General features: G+C 39.4%; 1 protein-coding gene across 1 annotated transcript in view; it reads left to right on the plus strand.

Moving 5' to 3' along the window:
• The first annotated feature begins 223 nt into the window (after window positions 1–223).
• The window catches only part of nrxn3a (neurexin 3a), a 240,667-nt gene continuing 221,350 nt past the window's right edge, over window positions 224–19,540 (plus strand). The window contains exon 1 of the mRNA XM_078277724.1: window positions 224–426. The gene's annotated coding sequence lies outside the window, so the exon portion shown is untranslated. The remainder of the gene's footprint in view (window positions 427–19,540) is intronic.

Here is a 19,540-nt window from a genome sequence, read left to right on the forward strand (position 1 = left end):
CCTGTGTGTGTGTGTGTGTGTGTGTGTGTGTGTGTGTGTGTGTGTGGGTGTGCGTGCGTGCGTGCGTGTGTGTGTGCGTGTCGGCCCCGCTTACGAGCCGTACGCCTTTAAATAGAGTGTGCTGAGTAGAGGGCGGACCCGAGTGGCGCGTGCTTGCGCCTCTTCCCTGCAGCCGCTCCAAGTCGCACCGAGCTAACAGCGGCTTTTGTGAGTATGATGCACCGTGGTGGACGCACCTGTGAGGAACGCTAAAGCCAGCCCGGCCGGTACCGCCTGGTGCTCACCGCCCGCCGCTGCGTACAGCCCCGCCAGCAGCGTAAACACTTGACTGCTTTTTAGCACCATCCTGGATTTTAAAAGCTACGGCTGTGTGGAGTTTACAGCTGGATATTAGCAGATGGATACTCTTGGTTGTGTTTAACTAAGGTCAGTAGCGTCGTCTTTTTTTACTCCAACCTGTTCACGTTGCTTGTAGAAACAACCTTATGCATTTTACGTAGTGAAACAGGAGCAGGTGCCGGGGGGAAATATGAGGAAGAAAAGGCTGGAGTTTCCACTCCTGACGCACAGGTATCGCGGAACTTGCCACTTTTCCAGGACTTTTTCTAGTGTGTGCGCACCGGAACGGTGAATATGTCGAGCCGGAGCAGTTGTGAGTCTCCTTGAAGGAACAGCGGCGTTTGAGGGATTCAAAATGGGAATTTCTGCCATGTTGGCCTTTTAAATCCCCTTGTGGAACAGAGGCACCGTGGCAGACGGGTATAGAATTACATACGTCCTCTCCACTCCCCTGAGGCGATGTTTACTATATGAATGATCAATTTCTTTTTATTATCTTGCAAATACGACCATGCAAGCGTTTAAACCACGCGTGTGTATGAAATATGAAGAGCATCAACCCTAAAAAAAAGACTTAAAAGCATACTGAAGATTTCCTTCACCTTGTTTTTAGTTTTAAGGGTGATGAATAATAAATGGCACGAACGCCATGCAGGTGTCCAGTGTCCACGCATTGTTCTCGTCTGGAGCTTCATGTTAAAATGTCAAACGCATGCGCCCCCATCCCTCTCCACCCTGCAAACACACTCTTTAAATATAGATGCATATTTTTGATGTAATTCGAGCCGTATGACACGGCAGTTCGATAAATGACCTTCTGTGTTAACGGAGATGGACAGCACGCAGCAGCAGGCTGCACACTTCCTCGCTATGTAATAGCCATCATCACATTCCTCCATTCTCCTTCTTCCTCATCGTGTGTCTGGATTCCCAAATCCAGCTGCTGTTTTTCCACCCATTTATCAGATAAATCAAACGGATGTCACGGTTTTCTGCTTTTCTGAAACGCCGTTCAAATAAAATAAAATCATCTAAACATTATCGTTTCATATTAAAATTCGCTCGAAATATCGAAATAAATGCAACCAATCCGTAGTAGCCTATTTTTTTTATTTGTTTTTATTATTTTTTTTAAAGGTGACGTTAGAATGATCGGATGAATCAATTTTGAGCGAAGGGATGATTCTGATGATTTGGATAGTTTGAGTACCAAATGGCGACCGCTCTGCTCCCTATAAACTGCATTTATGGTGCACATAGAGCTGACAACCCCCCCTTCATCAGTCCACATTTTTGAAAAGCCAGTCTGGGCCTGCTTTGCAGATAAGGCTCAAATCCATTTACAGACAGGCATTTTAATTTAGATGATCGCTGCTTGTTGTGGCTGTCATTTACACTGCAACGAAAGCAGGATGTCCCATTTATACAGCAGATTTTTTCCCCATTTTCATTGCAGGAAAATACGAGGCCTTATGCAGTGCGCCATAGAAATCCGCCATGAAATAAGCAGTAAGCAGGCCTCACTCTAGTGTCTATATCTATATATATATATATCTAACGCCTTTCACTGTAATAACTCCCACACGTGTCTACAACATGATCAGCAGCTCCAGTTTTAACATGATAAATTGGCGCGAATTCACAAAGGGCAAGATAATGACAATTCAGTTTTTTATTCATCTCTGCAGCACACATTTCGATGTGTCGGATTTTAAGAGTTAATAGGATTAGATCATTCTTGTGCATTTATACAGGGGGAATTCCTAATCAGGCTTTTTCCAAAAACGGGCTTCATAATGGGCGTGACCCGCCCGAGAATGCGTCTCTTTTCCCTGCAAAGGGCCCAAAGGTGCTTCATCACCTGCTCCTAAACTGTTTAAGACAATCATTTCCAACCTCAAAGCACCGAAAACAGCTTGGCATATGCTTCCAGTGGTCCAAAACGATTGTGAGGTTGTTGTTTTTTTATCCTCCTTTTTAAAGAAAACAACAACAAAAAAAACCTTTTTTGCTGCATTGCTGAGAATTATTTTTTTAATTAAATGATTAGCTGCTATTTTAAATGCAAAAAACGTGTAATGTAAATATGCTATGACTGTATTATCGTCTACATGGAAGGTGCATATTTTCTGCAAAAATATAAAAAACCCTCTCGTTATAATTTTCCTTCTCGTTTTCTTTCCCCCTATTTTTAAGTCTGCGTGGGGGTTATTCGGGCAGGGGTAGGATGGGGGCTGTTTTGGGTAATTTGGCTGTCCTGCTTTTTTTGTGTGTTCTGGTTGGCAGCCGATTAACTGCGTTGACAAGTCAGGCGCAAAAAGCCAAGGGCTCTCAAGGTAACACTAATCCCTCTGGGCGGGGAGAGTCAAACATTACGCAGGGTTTTAGAGAATGCGCTTTTCTTTGATTTTTGCGTTGCGACAGCCTTTTTTTATTTTATTTTTTTTAAGGTGCAAAGTATGTGACATGGCTGGGCCAGAAATATTCTCTATACACCATATCGAAAATATCTCCTGTGCCATCTTTATAGACATTCTTTTAGATATAGGCTATGGAGTTCAAATGTAAATGAAATTGAAGGGGAAATAGTTACCCTTTTTATTGCAATTATTTCAGATTTATTTAGGCCTGAAAATGTACTGGCATCTTATACCGTTTTCATTTCTACTGATGGAGCAATTAGAGTATTGTGAAAAAGCCAAGATGATTAAAACATATGAAAAACAAATAAGGAATAAAGCAAACAAAAGTCAACACCACAATGAGAAAGGGAGTGTGATGTTATATAAACTACTAGTGGTGGTGAGGGAGGAGACAAGGTGTGTGTGTGTGTGTGTGTGTGTGTGTGTGTGTGTGTGTGTGTGTGTGTGTGTGTTTTAACATTATGCTTTGATTGTTGGCATGCATGTGTAATGTTTGTGTCTGCAGTATATGTGCATACAGTCAATGTGGTGTGTATCGTTATCATGTTGTGTGTATGCTGGCAATGTGTGTGTGTGACGTTTATTCTGGCACTGGCAAGGTGTGTATGCAGACATTGGTGTCGTGTGTATGCAGATGTCTGTATGGTGCAGGCGTCGCTGTGCATGTGTGTGTGTGCGCACACAGTGTGTATGCAGGCATTTGTGGGGTGCTCTCTAACTGGGTGATGTAATGCCGTGAAGGGTGCTGCAGCAGAACCACCGAGCCCAGAGAAGGCGTGTCCTGCCTGCAGAGTCGCTGGATAACAACACGGTGCCCACGCTACACCCGTTGCCAAAATAATGCGCCTTCATCCCTACACACACGCACACGCACGCACACGCACACACACACACACACACACACAAACACACACCCTACATCCCTCACTTTCACTCGTCTTCTCATTTAACATTCACCTGTTTTTTATTAGTCATTTTTATTTGTCTCTTTAAAATGAGCAGCACTGATTTACAAATAATAATCATTCTGCTAACAAACTTCCCTCTAAGACTTAAGGATTTCTTAATTTAAAAAAAGTATCTTTATTACTGTCCCTTTGCTGATGAAAGCCATCTCACCTTCCAAATGTAGTGCATAGGAATTGCTGAGGTGTGTTGTCCTGACTAACCACATGTTATAGAATTGTTTTAGGGTAGGATGATATGATAATACATACCATGACACGATTATAAATGTGTACTGTTAGAGATTTTACTCTAGTGTGTGTGTGTGTGTATATAAATAAATAAATAAAACGTGGTATTTGGCCCTTTAAAAAAACTCTGGGTGCATGAGGCCATTGTAGATGTTGCACTGCTGTCGTTTATTTATCCATTAACCCAAGTCTCAATAGCTTTTCCAGAGCCTTTACTGTATCACAATATATACAGTATATTAATAAAGTGATACAAAATTTCATACAGTATATACCATGATAGAAAATGTTATTAGCATCACCCACCCCTAGGTCCTTTTTAGATGAAATGAGCCAAAACAGATGGGAGATGGTGGGTAATTGATGTTCCTAGAAAGGTTTGGGATGACTTTGAGTGTGTGTGAAAGGGAGAAGAGTGTTGTCGGGGTGTTTCATGCGATCTTTGAGTGGGAGTGGATAAGGCGGAACATGGCTCCCTCTCTCTCGGTTTCCACTCATTGTTCCTTCTGCCGTTTCTCCTCCTCCCCTGCACTGTCATGTTGCATGTCCTGGTCAAATGATTTCGGCGTGTACCACTGCAGCAACCGAGATGGGCAAAAAAAAAAAAAGAAGGCACCTCTTTTGATCTATTGTGGATTGTAAACGGCAGCATCAGTGTTTGTGTGCATATTTGGAGGGCCTTGCTGTGATCATTACAAGCATATCAGGAAAATGTGCAGCCTTTCCTGTTGAGCTATCATCTGCAAGCTGTGGAGGACATTTTGTCACTGCATCTGGACAGCGTTAACTGTGTTTTTTGTGTGACGACGAGTGTGTGATCATGGCACCTGCTGTAAAATTAATGGCAAGTGGCATCCATTTAAATGCAATCGGCCTACCGGTGGGCTGCTTTTATTTGCATTTACGCACACACACGCGCACTCCGCCCCAGTCTGTGTGGTTGTTAATAGGACCGAGAGTGCTGCTGCCTTTTGTCAGTGTGTGTACGTGGACTCGTCCCTGTGGGGTTCGTCAAAGGAGCCTTTCACCGTGAACAATGATCCATGCCGTTTAGCCTTTTAACCCTTGACGATCCCTGCACTGCAACAAAAGACACACACAGACACACACAGATACACACAGACACACACACACTCAATCTGATAATGATGCCAGAACAATTCTGCATCTGTAAACATGAGTTTATTATTTACAATAGAATTGCCAAGTTAGTAATGAGTGTAAACATGGTCAGTATTAAATCAAATGACTATACATACAAGGTGTGGTTAAGGATGAACCTCTGTGATGTGGACAGCATTGATTGGCTGATATCTCTTATTAACAGACGGTTGATAAGCAGCTCAGTATGCATATATCTAACCCTGAGGCACTGGAGACAAGGTTCTGCTGTGGTTTGATAACAGTTCAGAAAATACAACTCTTTTAAAATGTGTTTTGGTTGAGGAAATATGTCTCTTAATATGTGAATCTGGACAGCGTAGAAATAATTATAGGTATTCAACTGCTTAACACTGTAAGATACACAGAAATAGAGGCCAATTCTTCCACTTGATTATGTTATTGACAATTTATAATAATGGATTAAACATATAGGATTGGTTTATAGCCTTTACTGACCAGCCAGTGACTCCCTAATGTTTCTATCTCATTCCAGTAGGCCTGAATGACGAAACAAAAAATATCCCAAACATTTTACATATTTTATAACCTTTCTTTATTGCAGTGAATACATTTATTACAAATTTTAGATTTATCAAACTTCAAATCTGCAGTCTGTTGTACTATCTGAAAGAAAATGTTTAAAATAATGCAAAATTATGAAATAGTTAGCTTTAGTGCTTCTGCATGATGCACACATCTAGCTTTGATGTAGAATGCAGGCAAAGGGTTGAGTCATTTGACTAAAAGATGAGTGACTGTCCAGAGGCCAAAGCTTTTTGTTTCTCACGGGTTGGTTACTCAGATTTTAAGCCAATGTCCGAAATGTTGCAACAAATAGAAAGTGAATCAGGTGCGTTTCCATCAACTGGGTAAATGAACTGTCTACATGAGCACAAGGTTCAATGTCAGGAAAAATCATGAAAAAGGAACTTGGCTGTCAAGACTGTACTGCTATTGGGCAAGTTATTTAGTTCCAGCTCATATGAGACCCATATGTGTTGCTTTCTGAAGCAAGATGAGGACAGAGAGGTGCCAATAGCAGGTCTCAGGATTTATAGCCGAGAGTCTCCCCTACAGGAGCAGCAGTGCGTTTAACAGCTCTGGGGAAAGTATTTTTGGTGCAGATCATTTACAGACAGTCCTCTACTGCTTTCAGTATGTTTAAACTAAATTTGGAATTGATGTGTAATGTAGCCAATGTAGCAATTGTGCTAAATTGCTGATATTGCATGTATTATACGCTACATCATTATTTATTTTATATACACGTTGCTATCACATTTCCCCCCCTATTTGTGCTATTAACTCTTTATTGAGAAAAGGAAAAACAAAACACCAAGCAAGTGTAAACCGTTTTTAGCGATATTGTGGAAGTTATATTTATATCTTGTTTCCATCCAGCTTTTCTGATTAGCTATTTAAATATACAGCAGAGGGATAGGTTGATTTGCAGCAGGCTTATGTAAGACATAGGCCTGCATTTCTGATTCACTCTGTATTTTAGTATGAAGCATCCTCCTTTTCTGATATGCTCCCATAAGCCATGTTAAACATTTGTTACTGCATTATACTGTTAATACAAGCTCAACACTTTCTCTAACATTTTCAAATTAAAAGCCCTTTGGCATTTCATTGGACAAAATCCCTTCATTTCCTAACAAGGCTTTTATTGTGCGACATTTGAACATATGTTGAAAAATTCTGTGACTTGCACTTCCTATACAGTACTTCAAATATTACCATTACCATTTCGTGGCACTTATAGGTTACTACAAAATACAGTTTTTCTGGGACAGAAATTAGTCTTTGACACATTCGGGGGATGGCGTCGTAAAATAAATTCTTAAAAGTGTTTCCACATACATACCCGACTTCAGATGAACAATGTCGGCATACAGTTTGAAACAAATCTTTGTCCATTGGGCTAAGTCGACTAGCATGCTACAGCTGATAAACAACAACTGGTGCACTGTCAAAACTTGCCGTGTAAACTCATGTTTCAGAATTTCTGTTTCGCATGTGCGAGTAGTTGACGTAGACTGTTATGACGATGTTCGAGTCACAAGGCGTACTGAACCAGTGTTGCATAATGAACGTCCTGTACTGAAACTGTTTGGGACAAATACACATAAAGTAACAGCCCTAGAATTTACAATGGCAATCATTGACCAGCAGGTGCTCTTTACTGGCCATACAGCTGAGCTGTGAGAGCAGGTGTGGTTCAAACCACAGTAAGGGCCTGTGCACCTCATGTAACTGCTCACAGTAGCCACACCTCCAATTTCAATATTTCATACTGATCCAATGACTCAGCTTTGGTCCCGGTCCAGCAAAGTCATCCTCTGTTAGGTCATTCTCTCCTGTTCAGTTTTTTTCCGAACGCGTCCACACACTGACTTAATTACACCCAGTGACATTGCTGATGGTAGTAAGTATGTTTGTCCTTTTATATAGTGCAAGCCAGCACTGTAAGTCTTTATTAAGCAGCCCTCCTCTCTAGAATCTGACAGCTCATTGTGTTTCCTCCATAACTAGAACCTTTCCTTGATTATTTAATCCCTCTGAACTGAGTGTACTACACTCCTAACCTCTAGTCTTATTAAGCAATATGAATTGGCTGCTGTAAGGCAGAATGGTGTCTGATCACCAGTGCAATCCCTTTTGCAATCAATGAAAAGGGTTGACTAAAAACTCAGTAATGCAATGTTCAAAAATTGTTCCGTGCCAATCCCCATGATTGAGATTAAGATCAATCCGGGCATGTTTGGCTAAACTTTAAACAATTTCTGAGTTTCTTTGTTCTCGCTTTATGGTTGTTCAGCTCTTAAATAGGGATGACCTAAAGGCTTCAAAGCTTCGACTGTTGCCATGAAAACAACGTCCAAATTAGAATTCTAAAGTTTCAATGTTGTTGTTTTTTTAAGAGCGTTCTGCTGCACACACTGACTCCATCTCTGCCCATTGGTTAACAGCCGAGTGGACAGCAGCTGGCTAGCCTGCCCTTACCAGGCTGCAGCAGGAATTTAATGAACCAAAATAGTTTTTTAAGTTGGCTTCTTGGAAGAAATCAACAGTGTTGCATGGTTTTCCCTGGGATTCTAGCGCACTTAGGTGCAGATAACGCCATACTCTAATTTGCATATTGGTGATGTCATTGCAAAATAATTTGTATAAAGCTTAGTGGTTGTTGGTTGCAGCGAGGGAGAGATTGCTAAAGCAAAACATGGAGGAGCAGCTTGCTCACTAAAATAAGAATAACTGGTCCACCTGAATTTGCCTTGGTGAATGGTGCATACATACATAAACAAACAGAAATAAAAAATAAACAAATACAGAAACGGAAACAAATGTATACAAAATGAAAAAAAAATTGCTAAACCCACCAGACATTTTTGTAAACAATACTTTCAGCGTGTATAGATCCAGCATGTATTCACATGTAAATTGTTAAATTATCTTTTTATTTCAACCAAAACAGTGGAACAGGTTTCAGTTGGAACAGTGGAAAGACGAACCAAGACGGCCTTTGATAGTTTTATTTTGTTTTGTTGATGTTAAATGAAGTGTGTTTTACGATAATAAAATTACTGTTATTTAAATGGAGTGTGGTGGCAGTGATAGCAATTTCTGGGATGTTTTTGTTAAAAAAAACAATCCCCATTAGCTGACGCTTAGACGACCAGAGGCAGCCTGGTCTCACAGAATTCCGTGAAATGATCACAAACTGTTAACAGCGCATTATGTGGTGGTGGCACAGAATGTGTGAAAATTCCGTGTGGCCACCAATGCCAATGTAAAGTCAATGAGAACATGACGTAGCATTAAGAGCGACTATGGTAGCGAGTAGTATGTAAGGCCGAAATTCAACGTAAGGAGATTGGTTGGGGTGGTGAATGGGTCAAACACAGGACTTTCACCCAGGAGACCGGGGTTTGTGTCCCGCATGTCACGTTTCCTAAAGTTGCTTTCTTCTCTTCCTAAACCCAACCATCCCGTTCTTCTCGTGTGTCATGGAACCATAAGCCCACCAATGACCTTTTCCTTAACTTATGGGGCCGTGTTTATTTAACGGAATTCTTCCGTGGGCCCATCACGGAATTTTCGGCTATCTCTGTTTATTTCACGGAATTCTTCTGTGGGCCCATCACGGAATGTTTTGCGATTCTGTGAAACTGCCACAGATTTTGAGTTAAGGGGCCGTGTTCATTTCATGGAATTCTGTGAGATCAGGTTGCCAGAGGCCTGTACTACGAAGCAAGCTCAACATGCCCTGGATTTATTTCCGTTACCCGGCTTTACTAAACCTAACAACCGCGGTCCCGCATAAGTTGTGACACGATGGTGGTTATCAACTTGTTCAATCAACCCAGGGTTTCCAAATCTAGCTTTTTTCCCAATCTAGCGACGCACGTTCACATAAAAGAGGCGGTGTTTGCACCATATGACCAATCGCAAACATGGACAAGTCTACCAGAGCAGCATATTTTACACAAGAGCAAACCATAATCCTACAGAAATATGAAGAACACAGACACGTAATACAGGCAAAAAGCAAAACAGTAACTGCTGCTAAATACAGGAAGGAAAGCTGACAAAATTGCTGTTGCTGTAAATGCGTAAATTACAAGACTTATCAATATCACTTTCCCATCAGTCAGGCACAAGATCTGACCTTATTTACCCTTGTGCATTCCATAAGCTTTTGTTTAGCCTCTTCTTTCAGTTGCAACCCTGGCAGTGGTAAGCGATCGTAGGAGCAAAGAAAAAATAACTATAAAAACATAATTCAAACCGATGCGCGCATTGGCAACATACGGCTCAAGAAGCTGACAAAGACACGTAATTCCCTCCGCTGAAAATCTATATATTTAAAAAAAAATACCCATCAGGGAACATCATCGGGTTTTGTCGGTCTCTAAATGTTTTAACTTTTTTGAGCGCACCTCTCACTACCCGCGCACCGAGTTCCAGTGGATCTTTTAAGAATGGTGACGTCATTATCATCGTCATGACCGAAAGAACAAGATCCAGGGTACAAGCGGCCGAAATGGGTTTCCTCAGGAGGGTAGCTGGCATCTCCCTTAGAGATAGGGTGAGAAGCTCAGTTATCCGTGAGGAGCTCGGAGTAGAGCCGCTGCTCAGCTGCGTCGAAAGGAGCCAGTTGAGGTGGTTCGGGCATCTGGTAAGGATGCCCCCTGAGCGCCTCCCTAGGGAGGTGTTCCAGGCACGTCCAGCTGGGAGGAGGCCTCGGGGAGACCCAGGACTAGGTGGAGGGATTATATCTCTAACCTGGCCTGGGAACGCCTCGGGATCCCCCAGTCGGAGCTGGTTAATGTGGCCCGGGAAAAGGGAAGTTTGGGGTCCCCTGCTGGAGCTGCTACCCCCGCGACCCGACCCGGATAAGCGGATGAAGATGGATGGATGGATGGATGGGCGTCATTATCAATCAAGTATTGATTAGTCAGTAGACGGAGCTTTTATACCGGTTGATCTCTAATCTCAAACATGCTGAACCACCACTGAACACCTAACCTGCTTGGTTAGGTGTTCAGCAATTAACAAGTGACCCACCGTCGTGATACACAAAACCCTGGGTTGAACCTGAAGTTACCTCGGTAACACCAAATCTTGCTTTGTAGCATAGGCCTCAGCTTGTCTTCATGGGGACCAACATTTTATCAGACAATATCAAAATATTTCATACGGGAAAATAAAATAAACTTAACAAACTCTAACAAGTAAACCCCCCCCCCCTAAAAAAAAAATGACATTGCAGTATGTTACATAGCTAACATCTAAATACCTCACAAGGAAGGAAAACAGATTTAATGTGATGATGTGAAAGGGGTTGCCAATAGTGATGAACTTCCAGAGATTTATCTGTATGGCCGCAACTTTACTGTTTTGGTCCAGTCTCACTGCTCTCATAGCATTTGTTTGTGGGCTGCAGCAGGCAGATATTTTCCGTGGAAAAGGTCTAAAAATCTGTACACTCCTTCCTTGCCCCTCGAAAAAAAGAGACCCGCTCATGAAAAATATTATGGTCGACTCACCTGGGGAGTACTTTTGGGGATTGCTTTGTACTGATATCATTTGTGTTTCGTAAACTTAATAATCTGACGTAGGAACCGATATGCAAACACATTTGTTTTTATTTTTGTCAGTACCCATTGATTACTGGGATTCACCAATGCTTTCTTATTTTTGCTCTTCTCTTAGGTAAGAGAACATTTAACGAGTGGTCAAGAGCACTCTTACAAAGATAAGAAAAAAACCCATCGTTGTCACAGTCAACGTAAAAGGGCTTAAAGTGATGGTTCGGAGTAATTTCATCCTAGGCTGCTTTGCACCTTGACCTCGAGGCAAACCACCCCCCATAAGCTTTTTTCCCTTGTTATAACGTTGGTCGAGTTAGCGTTATCAGCTGGTTAAATTAGTGCAGGCGCTAATGGATCCACGTTTGTATATCGTAAATTACCCCACTAATAATGCCCGGAATGATACCAAACTTCTACAGTAGTACAAATAGTTTCTTTACTTATAAAACGAGGCATTAGAAAGTTTGTAACTACACCAGAAGTATATTTAAATAACACTTGCCTGATGGAAACTCCTCTCGGCTGCTACCGCGCAAGATCCCGCACAGTGAAACATTTATACCCCGCAAAAAAAAAGGCCAAATATAATATTAAATGGTGACATAATACATCCATGAATAAATTAAGTCAACTGTCCACATCCAGTTGCCATACTGTAGCTAAAAGAATGACGGGGATGATGACAAATATACACTGTCAAACTACAGACCTGTTTCACTGCTCTCACAGTTCTCGAAAATACTAGAAAAAATATTCTCTACAAGGCTCCACAACTTTATTACAAAACATAATATACTACAGTAGCGAACCATGACTCTTAAACCTTGGCCCTCTGAAATATATATGTATGTTATGGTTTATTTGGGAAACATACATAATGCAGAATTACAGTAACATACGTAAACATTAAATTTACAGATTGACGATAATTTTCATGATGAAAGTTTTCCCTAGTAAACCTTGACATATACAAAACAGTGGCAGCGGCGGCCAGAATAAAATACGTTTTAGATTCTTAACTTACTAATGATGATTGCATTACTTGAAAACAAAGTGTGTAACGTTAATTGCTGAAGTCGAAATGCCTCTTTAAAGCTTCAGATTTTCAAATGAAGCTCAGATGTAGGTTTTTCTTTGCCAACTCCACCTTTTCATTAAAAGTTAACGTTAATCTTAAAAATGGCGTGAATAATACATTCACAACAATGTCCTCCTCATAGCTTTGGTATTCCTCAGCAGCGATAACGTTATTTCCGGCTTTCGTCATGAACGGGCAGGCTGGGTAACATTAGCTAGCCTAGTTTATCGGCGGTGCTAGCTCGTGTACATATGTCTGGCTTGTGCCCACAGTGGGCAAAACTTGTCATAAAGTTAACGATAACAAAGCCAGCCCATTTAGAGTGAAGGTATGATTGGTCAATTTGACTCATGATTCATTTGAAATTACTCTCTCATTGAAAACTATTGCTTGGCCCTCTGTAAATGTATAGCTGGACCACCAATCACATCTTTTTCCTAGCGACAGCAGAGGCAGCAACATTCTGGTAGGTCGACAATTCATTTAATCCTTCACATTCCAATACAAACTGAATAGGCAGTTTTGAAAGGTTATTTCTTTAAAAAAACGTTTTGTTCAGATGTTTATTGTCACATTATGAATTGACAAAACAAAATTCAACTGATGACTTTTTCATTATTATTTTATAGAATATCTGAGGACCTAGAGGGCCCTAATGGCCCCAACGGTTCCCCACTGATATACTGTGTGATCAGCAAAATGGTTACAGGGATAATACGACAACTTCACAAGCACTTCTTCATTTTGTAGAATAAATAACAACAGCAATAGAACATAAAAAATATGCAGTGGTGATATTCTTCGATCTTAAGAAGGCATTTAACACGATAGTCCACAATTTAATAGTAATGAATATTACAAAAATATGGAATTAGGGGGACTGCACTTCTTGGTTAATCAGTTACTTGCATAACCAAAATCAATATGTTGAATTGCAAAACCAAAATCCAAATTCGCACTAAAAGAATTATGACAAATGAATATGATAAAAAGTGAAAGAACTAACATTTTTGGGAGTAATAATCGAAGAATTATGTTGAAAGCCACATATAAATTATATTAAGGCCAAAATATCCAAATCAATTGCAGTACTCTATAAAACCAAATACCTATTAAATCAATGTTCATTATACACCTTGTACTATTCCTTCATACTGCCATACATACTGTTTGGAAGTGTTGGGGAAACACTTACAAAACAAACACTGAACCTATATTCATTCTTCAAAAGAGAACATGGTGGCACTGCCACCATGTTGGAGACAGGCACCTCACTGGACACTGCTGATGTCAGCTGCGGAACTGGCCTAGGTTGAAGGTGATGGCGATTTTGACGCAGCAGAGCTCTTTGTTGCGTCTTGATGACGAACGATCTTGCTGCTGTTACTCAAGACCACGTGATCCAACTTGGAGAATACAACATCTCCTGGCTGCAGGGCAGGCAAGAGCCTGGCTCCATGGCGGTGATTGAAGTAGTGGGCCTGTTTTCCATAATGTGCGTTCAGGACTGTTTCAGGAAGCACGGAAGGGAGGGGGAGGAGGAGGAAGGGGCGAGCTAGCCTCCGTTTTGTTTGACAATACTTTGAACGTCAACAAGAAGTAACGTAACGTAAATCGCTTAGAGCACCTTTAAAATGAATATATTGAATGGGTACGAGAAGGACTTGAGGTGATTGTATTGTGTATACAATACATGACTGTATTGTTCTTAGTTTTATATATTATGTCTAGTTTGAAACCTGGTTTGATTTAATTGATGGATGAAACATGGACACCATAGGTGATAGCTGTAAAAGAAAAAAAAAAATGTATGTGTAAGTAGGTATATACGTATGTATATGTGTGTATACATATATAAATAAGTGAAGAATTAAATTGTTTTTATACAAGTACAAAAGTAGAAAAAGGGGGTAGGTTAATTTCTTCCTACTCCTTTTTGAACATGAGAATCCTTATTTGAATCATTTACAATAATTTTGAGAGATATGTTTGAGTATTTTCTTCTTGCTTGTGCTGAATTTTATTTTTTAACATGTTTTAAAATAAACAAAACAAATAAACAATACAGTAATGTGAGCTATTTAAACTAGCTGAGGGCTATTGCACAAAACCAGGATAAGAGATTAAGCTGGGATATTCCAGTTATCCTAGATGAATTTAGCCTTGACTTGGTTGCACAAAAGCAGAGGCACCTAGTTACCATGGAGATTTATTCTGTGCAGCTAGCCTGCTCCTGACCAGGCTAAAAGACAGGATGTATTAATCCTGGAGCCTTTCTGTTCACTCAGCAGTGGTTTTACCTTATTTTTATTAGCCTGCATTACAATACAACAGGTGCATGTTGCTGTTCAGTAAGGCACTGTTATTATTTAAAGTTGACACAAAACATAATTTTTTATAATCATTCATGTGACAGTCATTGTTACTGTTATATTGCTGTATGAAAACTACTTGTTAGAAGTTTGGTGACTATATTACGGAGATAATTAGAAAAGGCTAATTTCAATGAAGTAAGTGATGAAGGACAATATATAAAGTGCTATTCACGTGTTAGTGGTTCTAACAATGGCAGACTGGTCAGGGACAAATACACCTTAATTATTTTAGTTGATTTATTTATTTTAGTATTCTTTAATAAAGGATTATGTATGTTCCTCTTCCATGTGCACTGTATTTGGCATTCTTAGCACACAATGTGTGTTCTCTCCAGTGAACTGGGTCTATAATTTAGGAGGATTGAACAATTATTATATGTTTTTATAATTCTACAATCCTCCATAATTATAGTCTTAGTTCACTGGACCAGTAACTATATAGTTGAGGCTAATGTACATACTGTACATTCATGAAACAACAGGGAGAGGACATCTCAATGGTTTTTGACCTTATATTTTGCTGGGGGGAAATAACTGATGAATACACTTTGTTACAGTCATGTTTAAAGTGTGCATTCAATCTATCACTTAATTATCTTTATAGTTTCTAGATTTCAGAGTCCAATTTCTTCAGTGTCTTTCTTTTCTATGTCCATTAATAGGCCTTTAAAGCAAAGGAAGCAAACCATATAATATGTAAAGAAGGAAACTCTGCCTCTGTTTAAAAAAAAAAAAGTGTGGCAGAAGTGAATGATATATCTAAAAATATACATTTACGAACTACTGCTCTTAAAGTGCTCCTATTATGCTCATTTTCAGGTTCATAATTGTATTTAGAGGTTGTACCAGAATAGGTTTGTGGTTTCATTTTCAAAAAACACCATATTGTTATTACTCCACATTGCTGCAGCTCCTCTTTTCACCCTGTGTGTTGAGCTCTCCGTTTTAGCTACAGAGTGAGGCATCACACTTCTGTTCCATCTTTGTTGGGAGTCGCACATGCGCAGTAGCAAGGTAAGCACTGCTAGCTAGTCAGTTGCAGAGTATGAGGGCGTGCTATGCTAGCAGCTAGGCAAGCATTATAATGTGTGTTACAAAGTGACGAGCGTTCGTCACGGAAGTAAAGGATGGAGTACAATAGAGCTGTTTGGAGCAGTTTGTGAACAGTGTTTTCTGTTGGAGATGGTAAGTCCCTTTGGGGTGGACTTTGGGCTTTTTAACTTTGTAAACCTCTCAAATGCAGAAAATAGATATATAACACAATAAAGGAAAGGGAAAAAGCCAAAAAGCATAATATGAGTACTTTAAATGAAACCATTCAAGGAGTTAGGCTAATTATTTCCACAAACGAACTGTTGAACACTTTGCCTGAAAAGCGAGCAGTGGAAGTAAATATGTTACTTATGTAATTTATATTTTAGCCCATATGAGAGAGAGGGAGAGGGATATGTACGCATCACATTCTGGCATTGTAGATTAGTGGTTGTAATTGATCTTCATGGTAAATTTCCTGCGTAACATTAGACTGTCTTCTGCTCACTTTTAAGGCAAAGAGTGACAACTGCTCAATTGTGCAAATAATTAGCCTAACTCCTTGAATGGTATGGCGGTTTTAATTAAGAGCAGTGGTTAGGAAATGTGTATTTTTAGGCTACTTACGCATTCAGTCGGTCTGTGATCGTCTGCCTCGCTTTCTCTCACTGTTTCATTACAGCAGCAGTGTTTCTTTTTTACAATTTCACCTTGTCATAATTCCATATGAAGCTGCTGCACACTCTGTGTAAAGAATACACAATGCATATTCTCCATTTTAGCATCAGTATATCCAAAATCTGTGATTGACATCGCAATCTGTGAAAGAAAGCCGTGAACGCGCATCTATCCGAATTACTTCAGCCTGGTTCGATCTAATCACACCTCATCAGCCTGGCTTGGCCTTCGTGAAACGAACCTAGCCAAGATGCACAGATTAGACTAGGTCAAGCCTTGCTTTATTGGTTATCCTGAATTTATAAATTCTACTTTTGTGCAATACCCCCCTGGATACATGGTTAAACATAATTTGCTCTTAACAGTGTTTCGCCATGTGTACTTCATCCACAGCAGTCAACCTATTCTTTGTAAACCTTTACAATAATTCCCTGAAAGGACCAAGCAGGCCTGCCTTGCTGCACGATCCAAATTTTCTTCAAAACTTGACCTTTTCAGTGTATAGCTTGCTAGCTCGAAGTTTGTTGTTTCCTGAAAAATGAACAGAGGTTGAGAACGGCAACACAGAGAGTGATGAGAGATTGAAAGATGAGTGAGAGATTTGTGTTAATTGCACCATCCGTCAGCACTGTGGCTACCTCTGAGAGTAATTGGTAATTAAGGAATTTTGGGTTTTAGGAACCTGTGGGGAGTTTACTTTCTATACTGCCATCATTGAGTCCATCCTCACCTGCTCCATCACCATCCATTTTCACCATCTGGTATACTGCTGCCACTGCTTAGTCCAAGGGCAGACTGCAGCGTATCGTCAGCTGTGCTGTGAAGGTGATTGGCTGCAAAAGAAAGATTGTAGCCGATCCCTCTTACCCCGGACACAAACTGTTTGAACCCCTCTCCTCTGGCAGGAGGCTGAGGTCCATCAGGACCAAAACCTTACACCATAAAAACTGTTTCTTCCCCTCTGCAGTCAGCCTCATTAACAAGGCTCCCACTGACAAAGACACTATTCTATATTTATGTTCTTGACCGTTGTAGTACTTTGTATTCTATTATTCTATTTTTATTGCATCAACCAAAAACCAAGGCAAATTCCTTGAATGTGAATTGAAAACTTACTTGGTAATAAACCCCACTCTGATTCTGACATTGATAGACATTTATTAGGCTGATTTCATTATTCTTTATTGTCTTCTTCTTTTAGTCCAATACATTAATAAATCATTATTTCCTCACCAATTTTATTCTTTGTATTTGTGTTTATTGATCATATAGCAGGGACAATGTATATATCGTACCAGATATACTGTAGCTAAAAGCCAATTAGCATCTGTAGTCCCTGGACAGAGGCCAAAAGTGATGCACACGTAAAGACCAGTTGTAGTAAACCATGACCTTTACACTTTGTAAAAAGTACACTTTAAAAAATTAAACGAACACCCTGAAGCAAACAGAAGAACAATACTAAATTCCTACGAGGGAGAACACCATCAGTAATCCCAACAGCATTACAAAACATTATTACAAGAAATTCCCAACCAGACACTCGTGAACCAGTGCTGGCCACATTAAATGTCTCTTATCTCAGTGGCTACAGACCTGAATTTCCTTCAACCATCTTTTCAGACTAAATTGGTAGTAAAAATGTTTTAAAAGAACTGCACTCTATGATACACCGTGGTAAATAATTCCACATCTTGGCTTCTTTCTTTAAAAAGCAGTTTTGCCCAAATATTGTAGACCCCAACTTAACATAACAGTCCCCTCTAATGGAAGCTCTTGTTAACCTTAAGCCAGCTTTACATGTTGTTTAAACTGTTGCAAGATTGTGAAAAACCTTCATATAATAAAGCAAAATTGGCCATAAAAGAAGATTTTCAAATGTTAAAAGATTATGCTTTTTATCTATATTGCAAAAGTGATGAGATGTTTTTTATTCATGATTTTCAGTGCTTGCTTATTCAGACTATGACATGGTTGCATGAATGTATTATTTGTCTGAGACCAGGTTGTAAAAAAAGTATGAATAATGTGAGCAAGTTATGCTTTAATGTTTTGGTAATTTGGATTTAGGTTAGGCTGCTATTAACAATCCCACCTAAACATTTAACATGTTATACCTTCTGTCCTTTTTTCAATAATTTCAGAAGAAGGGAATTGTTTCCTCTAATGGAAAAAACAAACATGGTAACTGTTTGGGAGTTTGATGTCAAGCATGAATAAATGACTGTGTCATCAGCATACATTTGAATATTATGTTCTGGACAAGTGGATGGGAGATCAATAATATATAAACTATAAATGAGGCAGTGTGCAGAGTTGCTGTCCAGGAAAAAAAGTTGATTTTGAGTTTTTCACATATCTTACAGATTCCCCTACTTCTTAAATAAACTATTTAAAACTATTTGATGAATGAAATTATTTGATATTTTGGAGATGCATGGTTTTCAGAGGAAATGGAAGTGACTGTTAAGAAATATAATGTAAAGACAAAATTAAAGCAGTCACAATTTCTTAATACAAAAACTGTTAGTTAAAGTCATATTTAACTAAAAGTACAGAAGTATTCTTAGCAAATGTACTCAAAGAATCAAATTACTAGTTCTGCAAAAAAAAAAAATACACTATGTAGTTATTTATTTATTACTCTGTACCTCCTATTGTGACCTGTGCAATATGCCAATTCATATTCATCTGTATATACATTTGTATATCTGTATATATTATAGTATAGAATAAGTGTTTATAGTGTACATATTACCATTATTACTTTATTCTTATTTTTCTATTTCCTTTTTCTATTTGTGTATTTTTCTATTCTATTTATATTTAATGTGCTTTTTTCTTATATGGCGTGTTGCATCTGAGCTGCTGTAACGAGTGAATTTCCCCAGTGTGGGATCAATAAAGTCTGTCTTATTTAATTTTATATACTATTAAGTAGTTTGATCTAATGAGCTGAGTGAGTTATTCGGGGTCCCTAGGTAAAGCTAGGTATTCTTACCCTTTCTCTAACTGAGATTGTGGTATTATTGGCAGTGGTAGAAAAAGTATAAAACTAATAATACCACACTTACTCCAAGTATTTTCAAGGTGGAGCTCATTTTAACTACTTTATATACTGCTGGATAGTTTAATCTATTCTATTTTATTGTGAGAT

This window comes from Sander vitreus, chromosome 20 (genome assembly GCF_031162955.1).
Source record: "Sander vitreus isolate 19-12246 chromosome 20, sanVit1, whole genome shotgun sequence".
Lineage (NCBI taxonomy): Eukaryota > Metazoa > Chordata > Actinopteri > Perciformes > Percidae > Sander > Sander vitreus.